We start from the raw sequence: 26013 nt of genomic DNA on the forward strand, positions 1-26013 counted from the left end.
TAGTTAATAGAGGGTTTTAGGACTTTAGTTACATTATAAATCATTTGTTGATGGTACCATACTCATTTTAGGAATTTTGGTGTGTTCTAAGGTGATTTTACCATGTGAAAAAGCCTTCTGCTGTGATATCATGAATCATGTTTGAAAGAAAACTAATATCTCATGATTTTCCCACAGTGGTTTGGAAGGGGATCTATAAGCTAAACTGAAAGCATATTTTCTGTAAATTCACATTATCTTTCTCAGTCATGTGAGAATGAAGTCTGACATTCTCAGTAAAACATGTACATCCAACAAGGACAGAGTTGATTCCTTTGTGTTCTACTGCAGCCTCCTAGAGTGTTCTAAAGAACAACTAGAGCGCTAACAGTCCTACTTATTACAAAGGTATAGCACACCTGAAGAAATCGTGATGGGAATAAAGTGGTAACTCTTAAAACATTTAATTTAAAAAGGAACAAAATGAGGGGGTATATTATGCCATTGACAGTATTATTAGTGCTGCAAAAAGAAAAATTAGGGCACATTTTGAGTGACTTCTCAAATCCTCTTCTATTTCATTAAAAAATTCTGACATGCAGTCTCCCAAGATGGCCACCAGAGACAAAAGAGCCCAAATGTAGCCCAAATATCACCCAGATGTAGCCCAAGTATAGCCCAATGACAGAATGTCCCAGAGTGTTCAAAGAACAACTAGAGCGCTAACAGTCTTACTTATGACAAAAGTATGGCACACCAGAAGCCATCTTGATTGGAATGAAGTGGTAAGTCTGAAAACATTTAATTTAAAAAGGAACAAAATGAGGGGGTTCATTTTGCCATAGAAAGTATGATTAGTGCTTCAGAAAGAAAAATTAGGGATCATTTTGAGTGACTTCTCAAATCCTCTTCTATTTCATTAAAGAAATTCTGACATGCAGACTGAAACATGCACTTTGAATACCAGCAGCAGACTTCCCTGGTGAGCAGTAGCTTTACTACAGTGATCTAATGAGCAACTAGAGTGCTAACATTCAGAATTTATGGCAAATGTGTGACACATCTGAATGCCTTCTTGATGGAACCAAAGTAAACAAGCATTGAAAATGCAATAGATCTCGCCCTCGTTTAAGTTAAAGCCATTCTGTTTGTAATGAGGTGGCTTTTTAGCTTTGCTTTTATTAGTGAGTTTTTAAACTTTCATGTAAATAACATGCATCTGTATGCATATATGTATATGTATGCATGCACCATGTCATGAGTGATGTAATATGTGACGTCATCAGCAGTGCATTGCAGGCGCGCAAGTTATAGTGAGTCCAACTAACTATAACGTGGGAATTTCAATGGTTTTATGTCAGTAAAATTTCCAGCTAACTATAACTGGTGTCAAACCTATGGTTTTTTCAGTGAATATATATATATGTATATATATATGTGTGTGTGTGTGTGTGTGTGTGTGGTGTGTGTGTGTGTGTGTGTGTGTATATATATATATATATATATACTGTATACATATACTTCTTTTTTTTAAATGTCAGGGGCTTTGTCGTACTGTATATGTATATATATATATATATATATATATATATATATATATATATATATATATATATATATATATATATATATATATATATACAGTACGACAAAGCCCCTGACATTTTTAAAAAAAGAAGTGGAATCAGCACTCCGGAGATTTACAATCTGGCTATTTTATTTCATTAGTTGTCATCTACGTGTGTCAGCCGTTACCTCACATCCTTGTTCACAATGTTAAGACACATGTAACGTTTTGTTTAAATACATCATAAAAACTTCAATCAAAGACATAAACACTAAAAAATGACAATCAGTTCCCATGGTCGCAAATGTTAAGCATACATATAGAAAACATGGCGGCCATCTTTAGACACACAGTATATTATAAACTATATGCATTTTACCTGATGAATTGATGGAAAGTTCCATATATATCATGACTCATTTGCATCTTTAGAAAACATTCTAATGCACAATTTCTTGTTACATTACTTCTTCCCAAAGTGCATAAAGTACACAATAATTATAGCTGCCACATTCAATTATTTTGCCATTACTCATTGTCAACCATGGAACTACAACCAGAGATTTTCTCATATCCAATTATTTCTTAAGTGTTAGTGCTTAATTGATTTCCCAAAGTGCAAACATTTATTTTAAAGTGCATGGCTATTTTTTTTTTTAATTCACATGATGACCATGTAACCACATCGGACGTTCAACGCTTAATGCCTTGTGCTAGCTGCCAAATCACACAAATGTGAAAGAACATTATTACTGCCTGTCTTCTAGGATAGAAACAGGTGGGCACTTGCATAGTTGGAAAAATAAGCAGAGTCACCCTTGCAGGTTGGCCCATTGTGTGTCCAATATTTGGGAGACAAATAAATTGAAAGAGATTAACTCCAGATAACAAACTTTTTGAAAAGTCAATGAATTATATTTGGTCCTGATGAAGGTGTTTTTATTTATGTCCCATCGAAACGTGCGTTGACCGACTTTTCCCAGACAGGAATCCAGTTTGAGACACAAAATCAAAGAAGAAACTGCTGTGACGTATCAGCACACCTCAGTCACAAAGTTAATCATCTAACCGAGTGGATCCCTTATATGTTTTTGAACAGTTATCCGTATTATTTGTTGGTGTAGTATGTATGCTAGTATGGATGAGGCATGTGATGGGTATGAATGCATGTTTGATTATTGAGTGTGGGGTTATCCTTAGGCTAATGTCATGATGTAATTGTCTCTTCCTCTAGTGTATGGTTTATTTGTCCATACTGAAATTGTGTTGTCTGTCCTATTTAATGATGCTAGAGTAATTGAGATACTAAGTCATTCATGAAACTAAGTACATGAAATATATTGAAAAATCTATATAATTGAACCACTCTGCATGTTTGTTTTCATGTTTTGCGCTAATTTATAATGATGATTTTTTTGAAAAAGAGAAAAATTAAAAAAACTTTTTATAAATAATAAATATTGTTTCATGAAACATTATGGTTGAGTAAATACTTTGGGGACATGTTCTATGCATGGGCCTTAGTTGCCAGCCATTTAAGTGATATAGGTCAGCTTAGAGGGTTTTTGCAGTTTTTTGTTGTTTCCCCCTCCTCTCAGACCTTACATTATATAGGGGGTAACTTTCTACTTATCAGCATCTCAAAATGTACACCACAAAACTCGATTTACATGATAACATTCCTTTGACTTTAACTGTCTTGTTGAAGGCTGTTTTCAATGATGACTAGTTCTCACCATGCTTACAGGCCTTACAATTGGAACATTTTTTAAAGATTTCCCTCTGTCTTAGCCACATTTGTTGTGGGGCTGTCCCCACATATTCAATCTTCACTAGATAGTCCCTAAGTGACTTACATTTTCTGCAGGTTATTTCGGGTCTCTTTTTCGCTTCCTGTCCCAGTACCGGATCTTCTACAATAAAATGGCAGTGCTTGTTTAAAACCTGTCTCATTTTCTTATGATTGACATTATAAGTTGTTATGAATCTATGTGTACTTTTCTGTTCTCTGTTCTTCTTTCTCAATTTAGTTTTTGACTGTTGAAACAACACCTCCTCTCTATTCAGATTTTTCGCTTTCTTTGATACTGTTTTTAAACATTAATAGAGTAGCCCCTTTCAATAAAAGTTGCTTCATTTCATTCTCTATTTTATCATATTCCTGAGGGGTACTACATGCCCTTCTGGCTCTAGAGAATTCACCAAAAGGGATACTCCTTATAAGGGGGATGGGGTGAGAGCTACCTGTGTATAAAATAGTATTTCCAGCGGTAGGCTTCCTAAATACTGTAATGCCCAATTTCTCCCCTTCCTCACACACCTTTATATCTAAAAATTCTATTGATTGTTTACTACTATGTCCAACAATATTCAAATTCAAGTCATCATCATTTAATTCACTGATAAATTGGGTTACTTCTGTCTCCGTGCCCTGTCACAGCACAAAGAAATCCTCAATGAATCGGGACCCAATTAGAATCTTTGACCAGTGTTCGAGTGTGTGGTCTGCAAGCACCCGCTCCTCCCACCAGCAGCCAAGCAGTAAATTAGCATAACTGGGTACGAAGCAGGTGCCCATTGCCATCCCTTGTTCTTGCTGGAACAAATCTTTCCCAAACAAGAATATGTTTTTGGTCAGACACCATTCCATCATTTCGAGGATCATTCGATTATGATTACAAAGTCCCATGGGTTTCATCCTCAGGAAATGTTCTGTGGCTCTTAGTCCATCTTTGTGTTGAATACTTGTATACAATGTAGATATATCTAGTGTCACAAGTACCATATCTTCTTTCTCCACTTGATGTCAAAAATGTTCCTAAAGAAATCAGTGGAGTCCCTCAAATATGACGGAAGTGTTTTATCAATCGATTCAAGTAAAAATAAATATACTTTGATACATTTTCAAACAGACTCTGTTGGGCAGATATTATCGGTCTCCCTGGTGGATTATTCAAGTTCTTATGAACATTAAGGATCATGTAAAAAACAGGGATTACCAGATGCCTTTGCTTTAAAAATTGAAATTCGTCCCAAGTTGAGTTCCTGTTGGTTCCAGTAATGCAACCTTTCCGTGAATTTCTCTTGTACCTCCTCATATTCCGTCATTGAGGTCCGTTTGTAGCATTCTGTGTTGTTCAATTGGAGCAAGACTTCATTTTCATATAATTCCGTACTACTTTCACTCCCTTATCAGAGGGTTTTCTAATCAAATCAGAGTCCTTATTAAATCTATTTATTGTACAGAATATTTTATAATCCTGTGTATTTACTTGTCTTTTAAGTTTCCCTTCTATCCAAGTACAGTTTTCTCAGGTCTTTTGTGGCATTGTTCGAGAAAATAGCTACGTTGTCTCTGGTTAGTTGTGGAACAAATCTGGATCGTTGTCGGAATGGAGTATGGTCCCCTTCACGTAATGTCAGATTCAGTAATCCTAGAGAACAACCAGTGACCATTCTGTTATCATACTCCTCCTCATTCTGCACTTCCCTCATGCCCTCTACAATGGGGAGGTCTGAGACCAATACATTTCCTGGGGTGTGGGACACTTGAGCATTATTAACAGTACTTTGATTTCCTTCGATTTCTCTTAATTAGTGGGCCTTCGTCAGTTTGAGTTTTCGAACAAATCGATATGTCTATTCTACTGTTCGCATACTTACAACACACTTAATGGCAATAGGACAACCCTAACTCTAGAGTCTCTTTGTCCTCCTCTGTTAATACTGAGGAGCTCAAATTAATGATTGTTTTGTTTTTTCTTTTCCCTTGCTCTATTTCTTTATATTGGGCCACATCGATCTTTCTGGTTTGTCTCCTGTTGTTTCTTCAATATCCCTCCCTCCTCTCCTCTGTTTCCTTTTCCTCTTGGCCTTCCTCTCCCTCTCATGGGGCGGTGGTCCGTTCCCTGGTCCAGTTGTAAAAAATGCAGTTCATCCGAGACTGTGAGCTTCACTGTCCCTGCTCTCCTTCAACTGCTTTCATGCTGTTCTACCTCAGAACCTGTATCAGAGCTCATTTCGCTCTGTGAGTTCACTTGTCTATTTACACTTCAGTCAGTCAGTCAGTCAAAATACTTTATTCGATTTAAAAGAAAATCATAAAAAGACATTCCATACATAATCATAAAAAGACATTCCATACATAAAATGCCTAAGTACATTTACACATTATTACGATCATATTAAAAAGATTAAAATACATATCCAAGTATTACAATACATCCTTAAAAACAACTAATTAGGGAAATATCTGCGAAAGCAGAAGGCTGTGCAAAATGTCAATGTAATCTATTGTGAAGGAGACTCATTAGGTACTGTCGATGAATACATGTTTATCTTTAATGCGCGCTGCTACGGCCAAGAAACTTCCCATAGAGAATATTGTGCGGGTGGTGCTCATAGACTGTAAATAAAGGAGTGCCGGTTTAACTTGTTTAAAACCCGCCTCCCTTAAAATTGGAAGTAAGTATTTCTTTCGGGGTACTAGGAACAATGGACAAAACAGGACAAAGTGTGTGGTATCCTGAATTGAGTGATTGTCACATGAGCAAGGGGGGGCTGACTCTGGCTTAGCCCAGGATTCATAATTTCCCAGTTGGTAATGAATCAAATTAAATCTAAGTTTTGTCAAGAGGAACCTGTGAAAGGTCCAGTAACTATAGTAAGGTAAGGTACCATGGCAGAAGAACATTTTGTTAAATAATGAGACCTCACCGAGGGCTTCTGAAGTTCTTTTTCCTCTCGATAGATCTTGCCAGGGTCAAAAACTGCCTCTTGATCAAAGCCACGTCTGTGATTCTTATGCATAGAGGGGATTCAAAAAGTTCCGGTCTTCCTAGCCGATGAAAAGACTTCCTCAGATAATCCAACCAAGGGATCTTTTTACAATGCTCCAATGACATAACATCCTCCATAATAGAGTGGTTCAGGGTTACCTTCTTGTTAAGCCACGTCCTTAGCCAGTAAATCAGCGGGGCCAGGTTAAGCCTGTCTGTTATATAGTCCATACCCACCTCCGAGTGAATGGAGTAGGTTGGGGTTGATGGAGGGACTGACAATAATGAACGTAAGAACCTTTTTTCGGCTCTCTGAATAGGTTCCAGCTGTGCATAACCCCAAATTGGGGCACCGTACATGGCGATTGACAAACATTTTGAACTATAGACCTTCAATAGGGCCTCCATGGGCCTGGCCCCCAATCTTTTAGAAAAGGCCATAAGGGCTGCCGATGACCTGGTCACCGATAGACTTTTTGCCCTAACCTGTGGGCCCCACGACCCCCTCTCGTCGAAGAGCACCCCCAGGTAGGGAAAAACTGCCGTTCTGGAGACCTCTTGGCCCTTACATCTAAAGGTTTTAGACATCCCTTTACGCCTGTGTGCTCCAACTATCATTGTGTGGGATTTGCCAGCATTGACCTTCATATCCAAGTCGTCCATGATGGTACCAAATGCATGCAACAAACTCTGTAGGGCGTTACCAGTGCGGGCTATAAGGACTGCGTCGTCCGCGTATAGGAATGCAGGGATCTTAGCTTCTCCTCCGGGACGTACCCCCCAGTCTCCTCCAGGCACCTCCCCAGGCCGTTGATATATATGGTAAACAATAGGGGGGCTAATATGCAGCCCTGCCGTACCCTACGCATGGACTTAAAATGGGGACTGCATCTTCCCTCACTGGTGATCCTGACCTTAGCAGACAAATCCTGATGTAAAGAGGGCATGAATCTAACCAGGGCCCCATCTATCCCAATCTTCAGCAGCATGGCCCAGAGCTTAGATCTGTTCACCAAATCGAAGGCCGAGGAGAGGTCCATAAATGCTAGAAATAAGGACCCCTCCTTGGCGACCGTATACTTGGCGATCAGAAGATGTAAGTTGGAACACTGTTCCACTGTGCCCCTCTTTTCCCTGAACCCGTATTGGATGTCGGCCAGCCCACCGCATTTCTCTATACTCCCCCTCAGCTTGGTTAACAAGACTCTGCCTAGGATCTTAACGGCAGAGTCCAGGAGAGATATGGGCCTGTAACAGCCTGGGTCATTCCGGTTGCCTTTCTTAAAGATTGGGACGATGATGGAGGTTGCCCAGGAAGATGGATGGGAGCTGCTGGTGGCCGCATTAAATACATTGGTCAGAACGCCTGCCCAAAGACCGGGGGAAAATTTATAAAGATCGGCCGGCACCCCATCAGGGCCTGGTGCTTTGTTCTTTGAAGTATCCTGGATGGCTTTTTCCACTTCTCCTGTGTTGAAGCTCAGGGGGATAGTCGCTAAGGCAGCAGATGGGCTGAGGGTACAATCCATGCACTCCCCACCATATACTGCGCTAAAGTGGCTAATCCATTTTTCGTCCGAAATCACACCGTCCATGTCTGAATTAGGTGTGTCGGAGAAAAAGGGCTGGTTTATTATATTCCAGAATTCTTTACTATCCCTTAAAATATCTACATTCAGTAGGTTATCCCAGGCTAGTTTCTTGATCGTCTCTTTCCTGGATTTAATGGCCAACTTATATTGCTTCCTAAGATGAGCTATGTTCTTCTTGTCCCTTGGTTGATGCTTGAGTGCAAGCATCAGCAGTCTGTGAGCTTTGGAGCAACTTGCATCGAACCAGCGATGGTACTTGCTGGCTCCCATCCTCGTGCTGACCGAAAGGTCAGTCACAATTTGGTTGCAAATTGCTTCAAAGGCCCCCTTAATTTCATTGGCTGGGGACGTAATGTTTTGGCAGACCTCTAGATGGCTATTGATTTTGGGTAGAAGCTCTGCGTAAAAGGTGTCAGGCGCCACATTCGCCCATTTGAGCCTTCTCGCCTGGTCCACTGAACGTACTGTGGTGTGGGCCTCTTGTGGTTGGGGCTTAGGCTCCATGTGCTGCCCCCAGGCTACCTCCACTACTACTGGGTTGTGGTCGCTATGTACAGACACCTGCGTATTGTATGACGTTACCCTATTCAAGATCCCGCGGGTCATAAATATGTAATCAATAATGGACCCCGGGATGGTACCTTTGTAGGTATAGGTTCTGGTGATGCCTTCAGGTGAGTTGGGTTCATAGAGATTATGGGTGGCCAGTAGATCTTCTAACTCAACTCCCTCAGTAGAGTGCTCAAAGTGTGGGCCTTCTGGCCCTGCAAGGTCAACGCCATTCGTTAAACCACAGAGACCGTTGCATGGATGAATGTTAAAATCCCCTAAGATGATATATTCATAGCTAAAACGTGTGTTTTGACTGACAGAAACTAAAAAGAATTCTAAACTGGCAATACTATTATTTCCAGTGTCCTTATTAATTGAATTATAAAAATTAATATAAAAGGTGCTCATGGAAGGGGAAACTGACCTTTCGACTATTAGCAGATTTGGGCTGGGGTAATTGACCAGTTTCAGGGAGCCTTTAAGTTTTAGGGAAAAAAGAGTTACAAGACCTCCCCTAGCTCTACCTGATCTACTTGGGGTTGCAGCGCTGACGAAGCTGGTAAAACAGTCCAGCCAGAAACTATCTGCAGTATCCCATGTCTCCTGCAGGGCAATAACTTCGTACCCGCGGACCAAGCCCACCCAATCCTCGTTTGTTACTTTACTTTTGATGCCTGCCACGTTCCAACTAACAAGTTTACATACCATAGCCTCCCCCCGCTCACAAGATACTGTTGGGAGGGGCCGCACAGGAGCTAGTGGTCAATCAACATCCTCCATACCCTCCATGCCCTCCTGGCTTGATAGGGATGCAAAGCGGTTACTGGTGACTATCCCGCTAGCTGATGGTACAGCACCCACCCCTTGGTCAGGGAATGACAACAGTGTGTAGTGTAGCTCCTATTTTCCCAATAGGCTCTGCGCATTGGAATAGTACCTACAGCAGTAAAGGCCTAGACCAGACGTTAACTAGGTCTACTACTGTCGATACTAGACTTAATTTTTGGGTTTGCCAGCTAAGCTCAGAGTTCGCTAGAAACTTTCTCGAATGTTCAAGGAAGGAATTAACTCCCCTGATTAGACAAGAAGGGATTTAGTTTCTGACAACCATAGAACATGACAACTTTGCTCTCCCCTAATCAAGAGTCAATCTCGAGAGTCGTGTGAGCACAAGGCAATTATTTTACTCAGTCAGTACGTGCATTCTTAGTCTCATCAGAATGTAGAGAAAAGGAAGAGACGGGCGTGTTCAATAAAAAGGTGTTATTTATTGATCAGTCTCTTTTCTCATACATGAGAAATGGATCGATATTATTGCAATACTTATAGTTAAGTAAAGTGCATACATTAAAAGCAATAGTATAAAATAATACTGTAAAAACATTGATATGGTTTCTGAGCCATATGATGTTTAAAATGATTAAAATATATTTACATACACATATACATTTGACTAAACGTACTCAACTGGTGTTTCTAAATACGCCTACCCCGTGTACCTGACCTAAGTCTAATGCGTGGGCGGGAATAGAAAGTTACAGTTTAAGTTAAGTTTGTTTTTGCCAAGTGAATAACTAAAGAATTCTCTGTGAGGGGTTATTCAGTTCTGTACCTGGAAGTTAGGATGAATGAGGAATGGTATCTCTTTCTCTGCTCTCGATATTCCAGGCTGCCTGCGAGGGCTGCCCAGAAGCGCCGGTGCTGGGTCTCTCGGCTTGAGATAGCAGCGCGTCTCTCAGCGCGTCAGGAAGGCGGGGCTGCGCCAGCGGGGTCTGCTTCTGCTCTCGGCTTCGGCAAGTATGGCTGCTCCGTCTTGTCACCACGCGTGTGTTTGCATAGGGCAAGGTCGGCAATATTTATACCTTAAAGGTGCCGAGATTGACGTAAGGATGGACATAGATACGTCAATAAAGATGTCATACGACTTGCTCGTTAGCACATTCTTTACTAAAGTTCTCTGTGAAATCAAAACAATGGCCGCACCATTGTTGTCATAGGTTTGATTTGTTATGAGAACGTCGTATGCCTTATCAGGGGCTGGAGGAATGTCGCTTGTCTAATTAGATCTCAAGCGTTATGACCTAATCAGATAACACGTTCCTGTGCCGTAGTGTGACTGCGTCAGATAACGGTATCTGCATCATGGGGGCTTGTCTTGCCTCATGGGCTGACTGTTAGTTAACTTGATAGTTAGTTTAACCAGAATAGGGTCAGGAATAGGGGGATCGATTCAGAACCTATAGAAATACACGACACCCACTCCACGCTAACTATGGTCATATCTACTAATCTATGCATAGTATAACATAGTACAACATACTATAGAGTATAGTGTATACCTTACCACCCCAAAATACATAAATGCATTTCGAAATTTTCAAATATACTGAAAAATTGCAGTCATATATATTGTATGCACTTAAGCTATGAATTAAATGCAAAAGTAAACACGCATTTGTATGCATTATTGCTTAATTTGGTATTTGAGAAATACACATGAAATGGCTCTTAATATGGCTATACAGAAAGGAAGTTCGAGACCATTTCATCACATAATAAAATGTTTGTGAACATCCCAGCGGGCAACTAATAGTTTATAAAGTATCTAAAAATAGAAATCTTAGTTCTCTAGGAATAGTTTCTTACTTTAAGCAGAAGATAAGTGTCCCGAAAAATTTGTGAAAAATAATTTGGGGCTGCTAAAAAATTGTTGTCCGTGAACTGGTGGGAAGAATTGTTCATGTGACTTTATTTTTAAAGTTGAAGGCCGAATTCAGGGAACGCCGTGTGCGAGTTTACTCAAAAGTCTCTATTTCTGTTCTGGAGAGAACATCATATCATTCAGGCTTTCGAAAAAACTGTCAACAGCTTCATGGGAAAGTTCCACTAAGTCGGAAATAGGTGTAACCATGCATTCATGCGCATGATTGCCTCCATTGACATTCTGATTCGCATTGCTGACAGAAGGTCGTACCTGTTCGATGCTGCTTTCATCTTGAACTTCACTACTCTTCAATCGTAGTGGTGAAGATTCCAGGAATGCCGTCATCAGGATTGGCAGCCTTTGAGGGCAGCACAAAGCGTGAACCTTGGTAGGAACCAACAGTGTATCTGCATCCACTGGCGCATCCGATTGTAGCGTCAGACAGGTGTCTAACACGCATTCTTCTCCGCATAGCAGACGCCTTAGTACAGGTAAAACACACCTTTGCCATATTGGTCGAAATGATAGAAACCAAGTCATGTTTAGGTCTCTAAGCCGGGAGAGTCCCAGGATTTTTGATATCCGGTCCCGGTATCCAATGGCTAGGATCGTATCTTCCATTGTCGCGAGAGTTTGATCTGTGACATGGGTTGCCATAACGAAAAATAAGGACTAAGAATAGGATTCCTGCAATTAGTCCCAGGATCAGGGGAAGTCCGCCAAAAATCGAATGGACGAAATCTGTAAAAATACCCAGTATGGCTTTGAATGGTGTTAATGCCATCGAAAATACTGTCTTAAATACCTTTGAGACCCCAGTGGTATCAGAAATATTTAAGATTTTGCTCAGGATTTCCGCGAAATGTACGGGGGAATTAGTTGATAATAATGTATGTATCTCTGCAGTCGTCCTTGCGACTTGTAGATCATACGTTTCTTTTGATGACGTGAGCCTTGTAGGCGTCTGTAGAAGCACTGTTTTCATTCTGCTTAAAGTATCTATTCGAATAGAAGTAATTTTCAAACTGGGCCATTCCCTTGCCTCCCTGTCTGGAAAGGAGCTGGGGAATAAAGAACGTCCACAGCACTTGACCTTCGCCGTCGTAGTGACTAGATAAGGAGTCCCGGGCATAAGACTACAACATCTGCGGTCTACAATAAGAATGTAACTCCCATTATAGAGTCTTTGAAAGAATGGTTCTATTTCAGTTGCAGGTGCGCCTTGCTGGTGACATGAAAGGTTGTATGAATTCCCTTCACAGGCTCCATGCAAACTAATTCCGTTACACAGAAGCGTGCCGCTTAGTGACATAGCACAATTGTTGCCACTAAGAAACACTTTCTGTCCTTTATTACTGACACATGCATGTGAATAGGGCAGGTTCCAAGTTGTTTTAAGGTACCCCTTTCCCAATTTCTCGTACATGCCAGCCTGTATATATTTTTGGCAGTATTGAAACCTGAAGGTTGAGATTGGAATATTTATGATTCCGTGGATTATCCATTCACTGACAGGTCGTTCTGACATTGTCATTGGTAATCTTTCTAGTTTTTCAATGCTCAAGATTGTATAATCAGCACCCTTTTGCGCCATACCGATTTGTCTATCAGTAAGGTTAAAGATTTGGAATAGTGACGTTGTGTTGATTAAACGCCAAGGCACATAGCCTGAACGCAGATTTTGTAACGTCCAGCCAAGCTGTACAATGGAACGCAATTGTGACTGACCATGTTGTAATAACAGTAAGTCTTGCGATAATATATCCATTGCTGAAGACACAATGCTGTCCAATGAAAAAATTCTGGAGGACAGAGTCATTAACCCATTGTCCACTACAGAAAGTGATTTTTCCAAATTAATACGGTCAATTTCCCGTATTCTTTCTGCTGTCTCAATTTGAGTAACCTTCCAGGCCTCATTGTATGCTGCATATACAGAGGCTGCTATGAAATGCTTTTGACGCTGTTTGCGTGGTCCCAGTATGAAATCACGCAAGTCAGCACCATCAGTAAGTAAAGTTAGGTGTTGCTTAATTTCAGGCAGTGTGGAAGTTTGTAGCCATTGAAGGCATAATTTGCCCACACTGTAGGTTGTTATTATCCCTGGGTGATGTCTTTGGGGATATCTAGGGTCTGGCCTGGTCATTTTGAAACCCTGTGTTTTATTCAGGAATCTATCTTGACAGTAATTTGTATCTGTGGGCCAGATCAACCATTGTTTCCAATCAGGATGTGTTCTGTTTTGGTTTAATATATGGTTTACGTCTATTTCTTCATCTGTATCAGAGCTATTGCTAAACATTGTTGGCTTTGGAATAGACGGTTTAATTAAATCTTTGATTTTGGCTAAGCCAAGACAGGTGGTTTGTTGAACAGTGTCATTTAAAAATATCATTTGTTCTGGGATCATGCAGGCTCTAAACAAAGCTTCTATACCCTGTACTTGCCATTCTTTTGTACCCCAAACACTTTTCAGATCAACATTTTTGTCCCAATAATCAAATCCAAAAGTATTCATTTTTTCAAAGAATGAATCTGAATATATCAATTTTGTGTTGGTTATCATGGTTTTCATCCCTGTCTTGTTTGACAATTTAAAATAAAATGTTTCAGCATTACTTATGTTAAAACCTGAAAAATATGAATATTTGTCATATACGGTTCTAGAGCTTCCTTTTGGAGGTGTAGCACAATGTTCCCATTGATTATAACTTAAAACATTTCTAGGTTGTGCAGATTTATGTAAAAAATGGTTACCATAATGGTTATAGCAATACATACTATCATAATTTGTAGAACCTTGCAAATAATCATGTTTTGTAAATTTAGCAGACATTACTAAGTCAGACATCATGTTGTTAATACTTTCGAAGTCCCAATCATCAGCAAATGAGTTTGGTTTTGCAAAGTCACTCAAGGAGATCTTGATTTGGTGTGGATATTTCAGGATCTCGACCGGACCATAAATTTCATAGTCAGTGTTGTCCCAGGCTACCCCACCAGGTATAGGATTGGCTGTGAAGTTGGCTGAAGAAAGTTCTCTTTTCTCGACGTGTGAAGATGTGTGTGGTTTGAGGACCAAGTTGATGTTCTGACTTGCTGTGTCCATTTTAGCATATTTTCCCTCAATGAAGCGTCCCAAAGTAAATACCATGATGAGCCAAAGTATGAGGATAAATGCACCAAAACCCACCCAAAATTCAATCCATGGAGAAACCAGATATGTTTCTTTCAGATGTTTCAAAAGTTCCTTAGCTTTGTCTTTAAAGGATTTTGATGATGGCTGTGTCTTTGATTCACTGAAGCCGTCAGAGGAATCATCGAAGTTGATGAAGTAACCGGATGCAGTTCTGTCAATTGTTCCAATTGGTTCAGGATTTCTGTTTTTTGCATTTTCACTTGGTACTTCAGTATAGATTGGTGTGTCTCTGCTAAATGTCTTTATTTGGGTTTTCAGAGGTCTGAGTTCTATTGCATTGTTGCATAGTCCTTCTTGTTCTTCTTTAGGCGTTTCGAATGTGATGAGCCTTTTTGATAGGACCTCTGTACTGGTAGCAAACCTTGGTGTTCTGCTACTTATTGGGAGTCCACTTGGCCTACTGTTTGTTATCGGCCACATGTTGTGGTTTTACCAGGTCGATGGATACAACTCGGTTCTCCTTTTTACCAGCAAGTGGCGGTAGTACAACTGATCTTGTCCCGTTGACAGACAAGACAGGAACTGCTTTTCTGTAAGAAGGCCCAAATTCCTTCTTTACCGCGATCTTCTCCCTGACTAGATCCCCGACTTTTGGAATCCAGACAGGTCTTGCCGGGACAGGTGGTGATTCTTCAGTGGTTGTTGGCTGTTGTTTCAACTGTATGTTGCTCAGGTCTTTTCTTGTTTTGTTTAAGTCCTGCAAAATAGCCAAACGGTCTTTGACATCAAAGGTTTTTTCTATTACCACTGAAGTCTGACTATCAAGGTCAGAGATCAACATCCTAGTTCTGAATAATAATTCGTACGGACTGAATCCCTTCAGAGAATTTCTTGGCAAGTTATTTAGACTACGTTGGACACTTATTAGATGTTTGACCCACCCAGCTCCCGAACCTAATATCCTTTCCATTATAGATTGCTTTCTGCCTTGGTTTTTTCTTTACACCATCCCGTACCCTCAGGAAGGAAGTGAGAAGATTCCCGCTGGGCTGTGCTCATTTGGCCATGTTTCCCCCCAGGCTGGTATGCCTGAGTGAAAACAATGGTCAAACGTAACATGCTCTTAGCGTATATGCCATTTAGACTCGCAAATCTTTGTATAACAGTCCGGACGTCAGCCGAGTGCTGAGGATCTACATTATAAGTGGAAACTAGCCTGTGTATGTTAATCGCAAGCCATTCTTTTTGCTGGTAATATTATCTGCCTTGATACGACGAGGTATTAAACTGTTTCTCTCCCCACTGCGATCTCTGTTGCAGTTTGGGCAGTTTTTTACAAACATGGTGTAGTGCAGGCTCATGCCTGGCCACCAGTACCGTGATTGTAATTCTTCCAGAGAATCTTTCAGTTTGAGGTGTCTGAGACCCTCGCCCATGTGTGCGTCTGCGATTAACAAGCTTCTCCTGTCCATGTTTGGAATCACTCTATCCCCCACTCCAGGGATTCGAGCAAAAGGGACGGAGTTTGCATCGATTATGTATGTATAATTGAGTGGATAGTTGATCGGTAACGCTGAGCAGTCGCCTCTTGATGACGTTTTCACCGCCAGCATTGTTTCACCGTCAATGTATTTTAATGTACGCTTTTTTCGATCTACGGGAGCCGGTTTAGTGGCTGCCGCTGCGGCTGCTTCAGCCAATGAATTCCCCACAACGTGAACGCCATCACGCTGATGACTCAGTGAGTGTGTCACGTGAGTCTTTGGTAGTTCTTTTTTCAAAAGAGCTACTTGTTCCCAGAGCAGTTTCTGCTTTATTGGTGCATCTGTGTCATCTTTGTAACCGTTCTGAATCCATGTCTGCAAATCCTTGTTATATGCTTTGACGCAGTAATATGAATCTGACACTATAAGTGTCGGGACTTCGCGATCCGCATTATCTAGCGCCATTTTCAAAGCTATTATTTCAGTTTGTAGTTCTGAATTAGTTTCTACTGAGTGTGATTTTGTTAATAGAGGTCTTAGTTTACCTCCGCGCCACACTTCTTTTGTAATCTCACATGTGGGGTTGTATGCTTGTTCTCCCCAAACGGAGGGTTGAGCATGTCCGTCTGTATAGATTACACAGGCGTAATGTCGTAGAGGCAGAATGTCGATTGGCAGAGGATACATCTTTTCATATTTTAGATCTTTTAATTCTTCTAGTTCTGGATCAAAGTAGTAGTATACTTTGTCCGTTGTGATTGAATTCACCCATTGTATCCATTCCGGATTCAATGTTGTTGTTGGTAAATTACACGGTGTTGTTAGTGCCTCAAAGGCTGATTCTGCTGTTCTGACTGTGATATGTCTGCCGTCAGCTATCTCTTTTTCTCTAGCTATTGCGGTTTGAACTGCACGAATGATTTTTTCTGTATTACTGAATTTCTGTTCAGCTTCTGTGTACAAGTGTGATTTAAATGCAATTGGTACCTTTTCTCCCTCATTAGAGGTCAGGTATGTGAATCCGCATCTCCCTGGGATGACTCGGATCACAAGGTTGCGTGTGTTATCACGTGTTTCTAATTTTGTTTTAATTAGCATGTCTGTTTGTAAGGATCTCAAAATTTCTGTGTGTGTTTGAGTCCAATTGGATCTTTTAAAGTCTGGTTTAATTAGATCATAAAGGGGTTTGACCCTTTCTGCGTAATTTGCAATGTATGTTCTTCCGAAATTTAGGAAGCCTAGATTTGACTGTAAGTTTTTTAGTGTTTTAGGAGCTTGGATTACGGCACATTTCTCTAGGAAATTGTCTGCCAGGCTTTTACCTTCACTTGATAACTCATATCCTAAGAATAGGACCGTCAGATGGGCAATTCTGGATTTTTTAAAGTTGAATTTGTAACCCTCTGCAGCGAACCCAAGTATTATGGTGTTCACTCTTTTCAAGTGAGTATCCAAGTCATCATCTGTTAAGTAAATGTCATCGACATAAGATAATGCTTCATCATCATATAGTTGTAGTAATTCTGTTACTCTCGCTGAGAATACCCCCGGGCTGTTCTTGTACCCCTGGGCTAACCGACAGAATTGTTTTTGAGTGCCATTCACTGAGAATGCAGTTAAAGATCTGCTCTCTGGTGCTATGTTTTGACAAAAGAATCCATTGGAGATGTCCAAGGTTGTTTTGTATTTTTTGCGCACTATGTTATTCATTAGTGCAGCACTGTGTGAGTTTTGCACTGCAAAGGTTTTGCAACATGTGTTAAGGTGTCGGTAATCCAAAACTAGACGATATGAATTGTCTGGTTTGGAGACCGGAAACAAAGGATTGTTCATTTGTGAGGTGCAAGTTTCAATCACCCCTTGGTATTCTAGCTGATCTAGTATTTCATTTACCTGTTTTTTAGCTTCTTGCTTAATTGGGTACTGCCTTTGTGCAGTAGGTTGTGATTTTAACTGGATTTTGTGAGGAGGGGAGTCCTCATCCCATCCTACATGATTTTTATATAAAGCAGGTGCTAAGGCCACTGCCCACTTTCTAGCAAGTGTGTATTTTTTATGAATCGGTATTTGATTCGAGAAGGCAGGCATAATTACTTCTTCGCCATGAGGGCACTCCCTGACAAACTCTGGTGGCCAGTCTTTTTCAGCTAGAAGGATGTCATAGCCTTTGGAGAGGTTATCCCAAAATAGTCCCCTTATTTTCCTAGTCTTATCTCCCTCTATACGTAATGTTATCTCGTATATCTTGTGGGGCTTGCTAACTCTGGTGTCTGCAGTTTCCACTTGAAGGTATTCATTCGTGTCCACTGTCTCCAGATGATTCATAAGGACTTTGCGAGCTATGCTCACCTCTGCTGCGCTGTCTAGCATTGTCTGAGCCCACTCTCCGTTTTTCAGTTGTGTCCTCAGTATTCTCGGCATTGTTAACTACCTTGATACTGGCTACCTTCTTTTTTGGAAATTGTAATTTCTTTTTTAGCTGAGCAGGTTCCTTGTCTTTGGACTTGGCGTGCTCTTCTGATCGTCCTCTTCTTTCCGATTTCTGCGAGGAATTCTGAAAAGATTGAGAGGGACGTGTATCAATGTCTTGATATCTATCAGGTTTTTTAATATTATCCCTATTTCTAAGGTTATATCTATTCCCAGAGGGGTCACTCTGCGGTGACCTCTGTCTTTGGTTTGGAGATTTCTCTCTTCGCCTAGGAGACCTTCCTCGGGACTGGAATTTCTTTTCTTTAGGATTGGATTGTTTGTTTCCATCTCAGTTCTTTTTTGGTGAATTATTATTATTAAAAAATATTTTTTCTGGACTTGTAGTCAGTTGTGGTTTTACTGGTATTCCACCTAGACTATCTCTGCCTAGTTCTTCATAGGATTTTTCTATGATTCTGGCAATTTCAGCTGGTTGGTCTGCTATATCTGTCTCTTTTAACCTCTGGCGGATCGCCACGTTTGCTGCTTCACCTTTTATGTTGGCTAATAATATAGCCGAGACCTGCTTGAAGTCTTTTAGTAATTTCATACCAAGAGTTAAAGCAGGTTCTGGACCATATTCATCTTGAATTTGTTTTAGCACATCTGGTATTACCGAAATGGATGGAACACCGTGCGTTTTTGTGTAGATGGAAGCAAAGACTGTACCCCAAGTGTCACAGTCCTCAATGTGTGGTGCGATTCCCATTGGGAGACATATAGTCAGAATCCTGTGTTTTTCTAATGGGGTGGTGTCAGGAAACACCGCCTCTATTTGGGTAATTTTCTGTGCCAACCAGAATGGTATCTGTTCCCGTTTAGCTGGAACTTTACCTAGGCAGGATTGGATGTTCTGTGGTGTAATTTTATTTGTGTTCCCCTGGTGAGGGGTCAGCTGTGGAAGTTTAATCGCTGGCTGAATTGTTGAAGTCCGCATTACATACTGAACTAATTGTCTATGAATTTTTAGTAGTTGTTTTAGCTGTATTAACAGCTCTGCTGCAGGCATTCTTTCGATGTCTGGATGTGGTGTGTATCCGGCTAAGACCGGCCACGTTGCTCCTGGTCTACCTAAAGGACCGAGCCTGGTAATGTGATTGTTATGTTTTAGGGCGCCATCAAATAAGAGCAAATGCTCTTGGAATTTGAGTGGTACTTCCACCTCCTCGAAAGGAGTGTACGTTTCAGGAGGTTCCTCTACTTTGTAATAGTGGAAGTACTTTGTTACAGCATTTGCTGCTGGAAAATGTATCCATGAATAGTATACCTCTGTCTGCCGATATTCGTGTGCCTCGATTACGAATATGACTGTGCCACCTCGAGGTGTCAGTCCATTTTCTATAAGTTTTAAGGTTATAGATCTCCTTTTAATGACCGGAATGAGTGTTATATTCGGGTCTGCTGCTTGCATGGTAGCATCAGCATCTGCGAGTTCAGTTGCTAATCTAACTGCCTCTCTTTCATCATCACTCTCTGCCATTTTACAGACAGGATGGTATTATGTTTGTTTGCAGATCAGGTTTCTTTATGGAAACAGAGATTAGATGCACAATATTTTGGAACTGTTTATCCTTCAACGTTGACTTGACCAAGAACCATACATAGGAGTTCCCTCCTGCGAGGTTTTGGAGGATATAACCTTTCACCCACTCCAGACGTCTTTGGAGTATTTGGGAAAAGGGGTCTGAGTGAGAAAGCACGACTGAGTTACTCTAAATGTCTTACGTTAGTTTTATCGCCCTTTCCAAACGCGTTGGGCGCCATGTAGTGTAGCTCCTATTTTCCCAATAGGCTCTGCGCATTGGAATAGTACCTACAGCAGTAAAGGCCTAGACCAGACGTTAACTAGGTCTACTACTGTCGATACTAGACTTAATTTTTGGGTTTGCCAGCTAAGCTCAGAGTTCGCTAGAAACTTTCTCGAATGTTCAAGGAAGGAATTAACTCCCCTGATTAGACAAGAAGGAATTTAGTTTCTGACAACCATAGAACATGACAACTTTGCTCTCCCCTAATCAAGAGTCAATCTCGAGAGTCGTGTGAGCACAAGGCAATTATTTTACTCAGTCAGTACGTGCATTCTTAGTCTCATCAGAATGTAGAGAAAAGGAAGAGACGGGCGTGTTCAATAAAAAGGTGTTATTTATTGATCAGTCTCTTTTCTCATACATGAGAAATGGATCGATATTATTGCAATACTTATAGTTAAGTAAAGTGCATACATTAAAAGCAATAGTATAAAATAATACTGTAAAAACATTGATATGGTTTCTGAGCCATATGATGTTTAAAATGATTAAAATATATTTACATACACATATACATTTGACTAAACGTACTCAACTGGTGTTTCTAAATACGCCTACCCCGTGTACCTGACCTAAGTCTAATGCGTGGGCGGGAATAGAAAGTTACAGTTTAAGTTAAGTTTGTTTTTGCCAAGTGAATAACTAAAGAATTCTCTGTGAGGGGTTATTCAGTTCTGTACCTGGAAGTTAGGATGAATGAGGAATGGTATCTCTTTCTCTGCTCTCGATATTCCAGGCTGCCTGCGAGGGCTGCCCAGAAGCGCCGGTGCTGGGTCTCTCGGCTTGAGATAGCAGCGCGTCTCTCAGCGCGTCAGGAAGGCGGGGCTGCGCCAGCGGGGTCTGCTTCTGCTCTCGGCTTCGGCAAGTATGGCTGCTCCGTCTTTTCACCACGCGTGTGTTTGCATAGGGCAAGGTCGGCAATATGTATACCTTAAAGGTGCCGAGATTGACGTAAGGATGGACATAGATACGTCAATAAAGATGTCATACGACTTGCTCGTTAGCACATTCTTTACTAAAGTTCTCTGTGAAATCAAAACAATGGCCGCACGGATTTTCCAGGTTGTCATAGGTTTGATTTGTTATGAGAACGTCGTATGCCTTATCAGGGGCTGGAGGAATGTCGCTTGTCTAATTAGATCTCAAGCGTTATGACCTAATCAGATAACACGTTCCTGTGCCGTAGTGTGACTGCGTCAGATAACGGTATCTGCATCATGGGGGCTTGTCTTGCCTCATGGGCTGACTGTTAGTTAACTTGATAGTTAGTTTAACCAGAATAGGGTCAGGAATAGGGGGATCGATTCAGAACCTATAGAAATACACGACAAGTGTGGGCTCTGGACTTTGAGCACGGCTTTGAGAGGAGCCCATGACGGTGCCCACAACGGTACCCTCCCTTGGTCGTGAAATCAGGGTTGAACTCTTAGAGCGATGATAATGTCCAGCGTAGAGTCTCTCCAGAGGAGAATAAAAGAACCCCAGGGGTACTGGTCTCACATGGTCTTTAGCGGTTATAGCAGAACCGTCCCAGAATAGTTTATCTGCCACGTTGGGCCTATTGAAATTTATTACCACACAGTTCCCCTTTGTGATCTTGGGTTTTTTCCCAACCCACCCCACCCTCCTTGCAAAAATGAGCGAGTCTGAGGGGTCCTCCCCACTGGAAGAATCAGCACACCAGGTTTTTGCTTTATATAAAAGATTAGTGGTGGATTCACGTTCGCCCTCTTTGAGCGGTGGCACTCCTATGAACACTGCGACCAAAGGGGCGGCAGCCGGGGGCAAGCTTAGGTTGGACTTGCTTGGTAGTAGTTTCCTGCTTGGGGACATGGCTGAATGCAATCGTGGGGGAGCAATAGATGTAAGACCCGCCTGGCTTGCGGGTAGGGCGACTTGGGGGCATTGCCCTCTGAGGGCTATGCCCTCTCCCCCCTGGGGTGGGGCTGTGGAACTGAGTCTTGCCCCTCCTAACACACCAGGGTCTTTGGGCAAGGTACCCCTCTTGAGCGGCTCCATAGACGGAGGATAGGAGGTGATGATTTTGTCCAGCAAAGCACATTTCTTAAGGAGATCGGACAGGCATGAGTTCAATGTATCAACGATGTCTTTTGCGATCCCTACTAATAATGGCTCAATTCTAGCAACAAAAAGAGCCTCCAGTTGGTCCCCTAGAGGGTCAGGAGGTTTAGTAGCTGTACCCGCCGATTTGTTTTTTTTAACTCTATCTCCCTTTGGCAGTTGGGCTGCCTGCTGCCGAGGCTGCGGTGGCTCAACAGGAGTACTAATCTGGATTGCTGTTGTGACCGGGGGGGCGGGGTTGGATGTAATGATTACCACGGGATCCAAAGGTATAGGGGGAGCCACACTCAATGCTCCCACTGAACTGGTGGAATACAACTCGGGAGTGGGTGACTCCACTACGTACGGCAGTGACAGACCCAGTTCTTGTTCTGCGCTAGCAATTTCTTTAGTAAGGGCCCCCACTGCAGATGAAAGGTATGACAAGATGGACTTAGAATGTCTGGGCATTTTAGCGTTTTTCACCTCATCTTCACAAGTCAGATTTTTCTTGCGCTCACCCATTGTTCGTGGATGATGTGATGTTAGGGGGGTGACCCCGCCCCGCCTCTTTCTGCCTCGGACTGCCAAAGACTGCCCCGCCCTTGTCCCGGGCTTCTCCCGGGCAGCTCCCGCGCGCGACTCGTGTGGCGAGTGAGGGACGCGGGTTATGAAGAGCCTCCGGGCACGCTGGTGATGCTGGACGTGTGCGCCGGCACCTGGGTTGCTGGGTGGTGTAGTTCCGGGGTGGGAACTACCGCCGTTTCCCTCACGGCTCACCCGGTCAGCAAAGCCGTTCCCCTCATGGCGCTGGACGCTGTGTTCTACGTGCTGCCCCTGCCCCTGCCACGGGCTACACCGGTCGAGTTGGTTTCCCCCAGATCTCGTCGGGGACGCGGGCTATGAAGCACCTCCGGGCGCGCTGGTGATGCTGGAGGTGTGCGCCGGCACCGGGGCTGCTGGGTGGTGTAGTTCCACCGTTTCCCTCATGGCTCACCCGGTCTGCAAAGCCGTTCCCCTCACGGCGCTGGACGCTGTGTACTACGTGCTGCCCCTGCCCCTGCCACGGGCTACACAGGTCGAGTTGGTTTCCCCTATAAACTTTCTGTCTTGTCGTTGTGTCAAACCTTCTAACGAAGGTGTAAATCTGCCCATTCTCATAGTCCAATCCGTCCCTTAAGAATGTTATTGCTTTTCTATCTTTAATTCTTTTCTCATATTTCTCAAGTCGATTTTTCATGTCACTTTTAAATTTACTAATTCTTGTTTGATCTGCTTCCTCATCCAATGCGGCTAAAATGTCCTTGAGTTCATTCAGAACTTCAATTCTTTCAATCTCTGCATATTTTATTAATATTTTTATCATGTTGATTGAACTTTCCACATTATTCTCTGCCCATATCTTTAAAAGTTCTGGGTTTGGATTTTCATAGGTAGGGGTTATCATTATCCTCAGTCCTCTGGGTACACGGCCCACTGATATATACTGCTTAAGAGAAGCATATATATATCTTCACTGAAAAAAGCCAAAGGTGACATGGACACTTTAGTTAGGCTCAGGGTTTACATGCACAAAGCCATAGAAATGTAGCTGTTATAGTTAGAGTTATTTAAAGTAATTATAACTCATGCCCTGAGGTTACTATCTTGCACCCTCGCCATGCCCTGTTTTCTCATCAAAGGTTTTACTCCCTTCCTGCCCTGTATGGTCCCATATGATGCCATTGCCCTTCATTTCACTTGATGTCGGTGCCCATTCCTCCTGCCCTTTGTTGCCTAGTTCTATGCCCCACCATTACCCTCCTACTCAGCTTACCTTGTTACCCCTACGCTCCTTCCCCCTGCCCTCTGATATCTGTATGCATGCCCCTGCTTCCTCCTTTTTCCCCACCATGTTCCATGTACTTGCCACTGCACCTCCTGTCTGCTCTGAGGGTTCAAGTGAGCTGCTACTGCCCCTCCTACCTGCCCAGAATGGTCAGATGGCTTCCACCTGTCCCGGCCACCTCCATCCTGCCTTTCCGTGTTCCATGATTCTATATCTTTCCCTACTGTCCTCCTTTGTCAATTTTGCTGCCACTCTCTTCTGCCCTCCATGTTCTGTTGTGCTGCAACTGCTTCTCCTGCCTGCCCTGCATGGTCTACTGTGAAGCCCCTTCCCCTGCCCTCTCTTGTCTGAGTCTAGCTCCTACCCCTCCCTTCTGTCCTCCATGGTCTTTTGTGCATGCCCCTGCCCCTTCCCTCTTGCCCACCATGACTGTTGCACTGCCATTAACTCTCCCGCTCACAATGCATTGTCTTCTGTGCTGCCACAGTCCCTCTCACATGTCCTCTGTGATCAGCTTACTGCCCCTGACCCCTTTCCACCGTGTGTGTATGTCATTATATTCTCACTGATGCCCTCCATGTTGCATTGTGCTTCCAGTGCCCATCCTGCCTGCCCTCCATGGTTAGCTTGCTGCTCGCCTGCCCTCCATTTTACAAGGGCCGGCCTCTATCCCCTCCCTTCTGCCTTGTTTGGTCCATTGTCCTGCCCCCTTCCCTCCTGCTCTTCATGGCCCACTACGCTGGAACTGTTCCTCCTGTCTGTCCACTATGGCCAGCTTGCAGCTCTCGCCTCTTTCCCCTCTGTCTCTGTGGTTCCATAAGCATAGCCGTGATCCCTCCCAAATGCTCTCCATGGTCCATTGTGCTGCACTGCTGTCCCACTTGCCCTGTGTAGTGTATTGTGCTGCTAAATTAGCCTGTGTTTAACCAAGCTATGGCCTATGCAGGTAAGAGCAGTGGGGCCGGGTGGAAGAGATTTCAACATAATTTTCCCTCGGCTGACTTAACCCTAGCTTGGCACCAAAGCAGTCGGGTTTAACTTAGAGGTAATGTGTAAAGTATTTATGCAGCACACAAACAGTAATCAATGAAAACACAGCACAAGAAAACTACCAACCATATTAGAAAACTAGTGTAACTTTTAATAAATAAAATGACACCAAAACAAATTAAATCCAATCATTCGAACTTAGAGTTATGAATTGATAAAGTTTTTAGTGTAAAATTGTGCCTAAAAGATCGAAGCACCAACTGTGGGTACCTGGTTATTCAAAACCAGGGGAAAAGTAAAAAATTTCCTGAGAAGGTAAAGTTCAATGGGCCAAGGCAGCCGTTGGAGTCTAAGAAGGAAGCATCATTTTTGGGAGCTGTTGGTCACTTTTTTGAAAGTCAAAAATTTCCAGCAGCACAAAGTTGCAGACCATATCCATCAAGGGCTCCACAAGGCCAGATAAATTTGCCAAGAGGTCCCTCTCAGCAAGAGTTGCTGCTGCAGAGAAGAACATAGTGGGAGCTACCGCAGATTCCGGCTGACTGGCAATGCACCTTGGGCAAATCAACTGGCAGGCAGATCCCAGTCTTCTGTCAGGTCACTTTTTGGTCAACAAATTTCCAAGGCGCAATATCTAGGGTTGGGCAGAAGCAGTACCATCAACACCATTAGGGTCCAGTACCTGGAGGGAACATGGAGGGGGGCTTAGGACTCACTCCAGAAGAGGTCATATGCAGGGTTCTTGGTCTTTGGAAGATGTTATGTCCCTGTACCCATGCAGGACCTCATCCAAGTAGCTCTTGAGTCACTTCTGGTGGTCATGGGTTCAAGGAGGTGGCCTGGTTGTCCTTCAAGCAGCAAGGCAGGCTTCTAGCAGCAGTTCAGTCCTCTGGTAGCAGCAGAGCAGTCCACTGGGGGTCCAGAAAGTACTTCTTAATATTCCACTGGTCCAGGAATACACTAAAGAGGTGTACTGTGGGTCCCATATTTATGACTGGTACCAGCCTTTGAAGTGGGGGGAATCCATATATTACCCCCACATCTGTTATGTTATGTTAT

This window comes from Lissotriton helveticus, chromosome 6 (genome assembly GCF_964261635.1).
Source record: "Lissotriton helveticus chromosome 6, aLisHel1.1, whole genome shotgun sequence".
NCBI classification, from domain to species: Eukaryota; Metazoa; Chordata; class Amphibia; order Caudata; family Salamandridae; genus Lissotriton; species Lissotriton helveticus.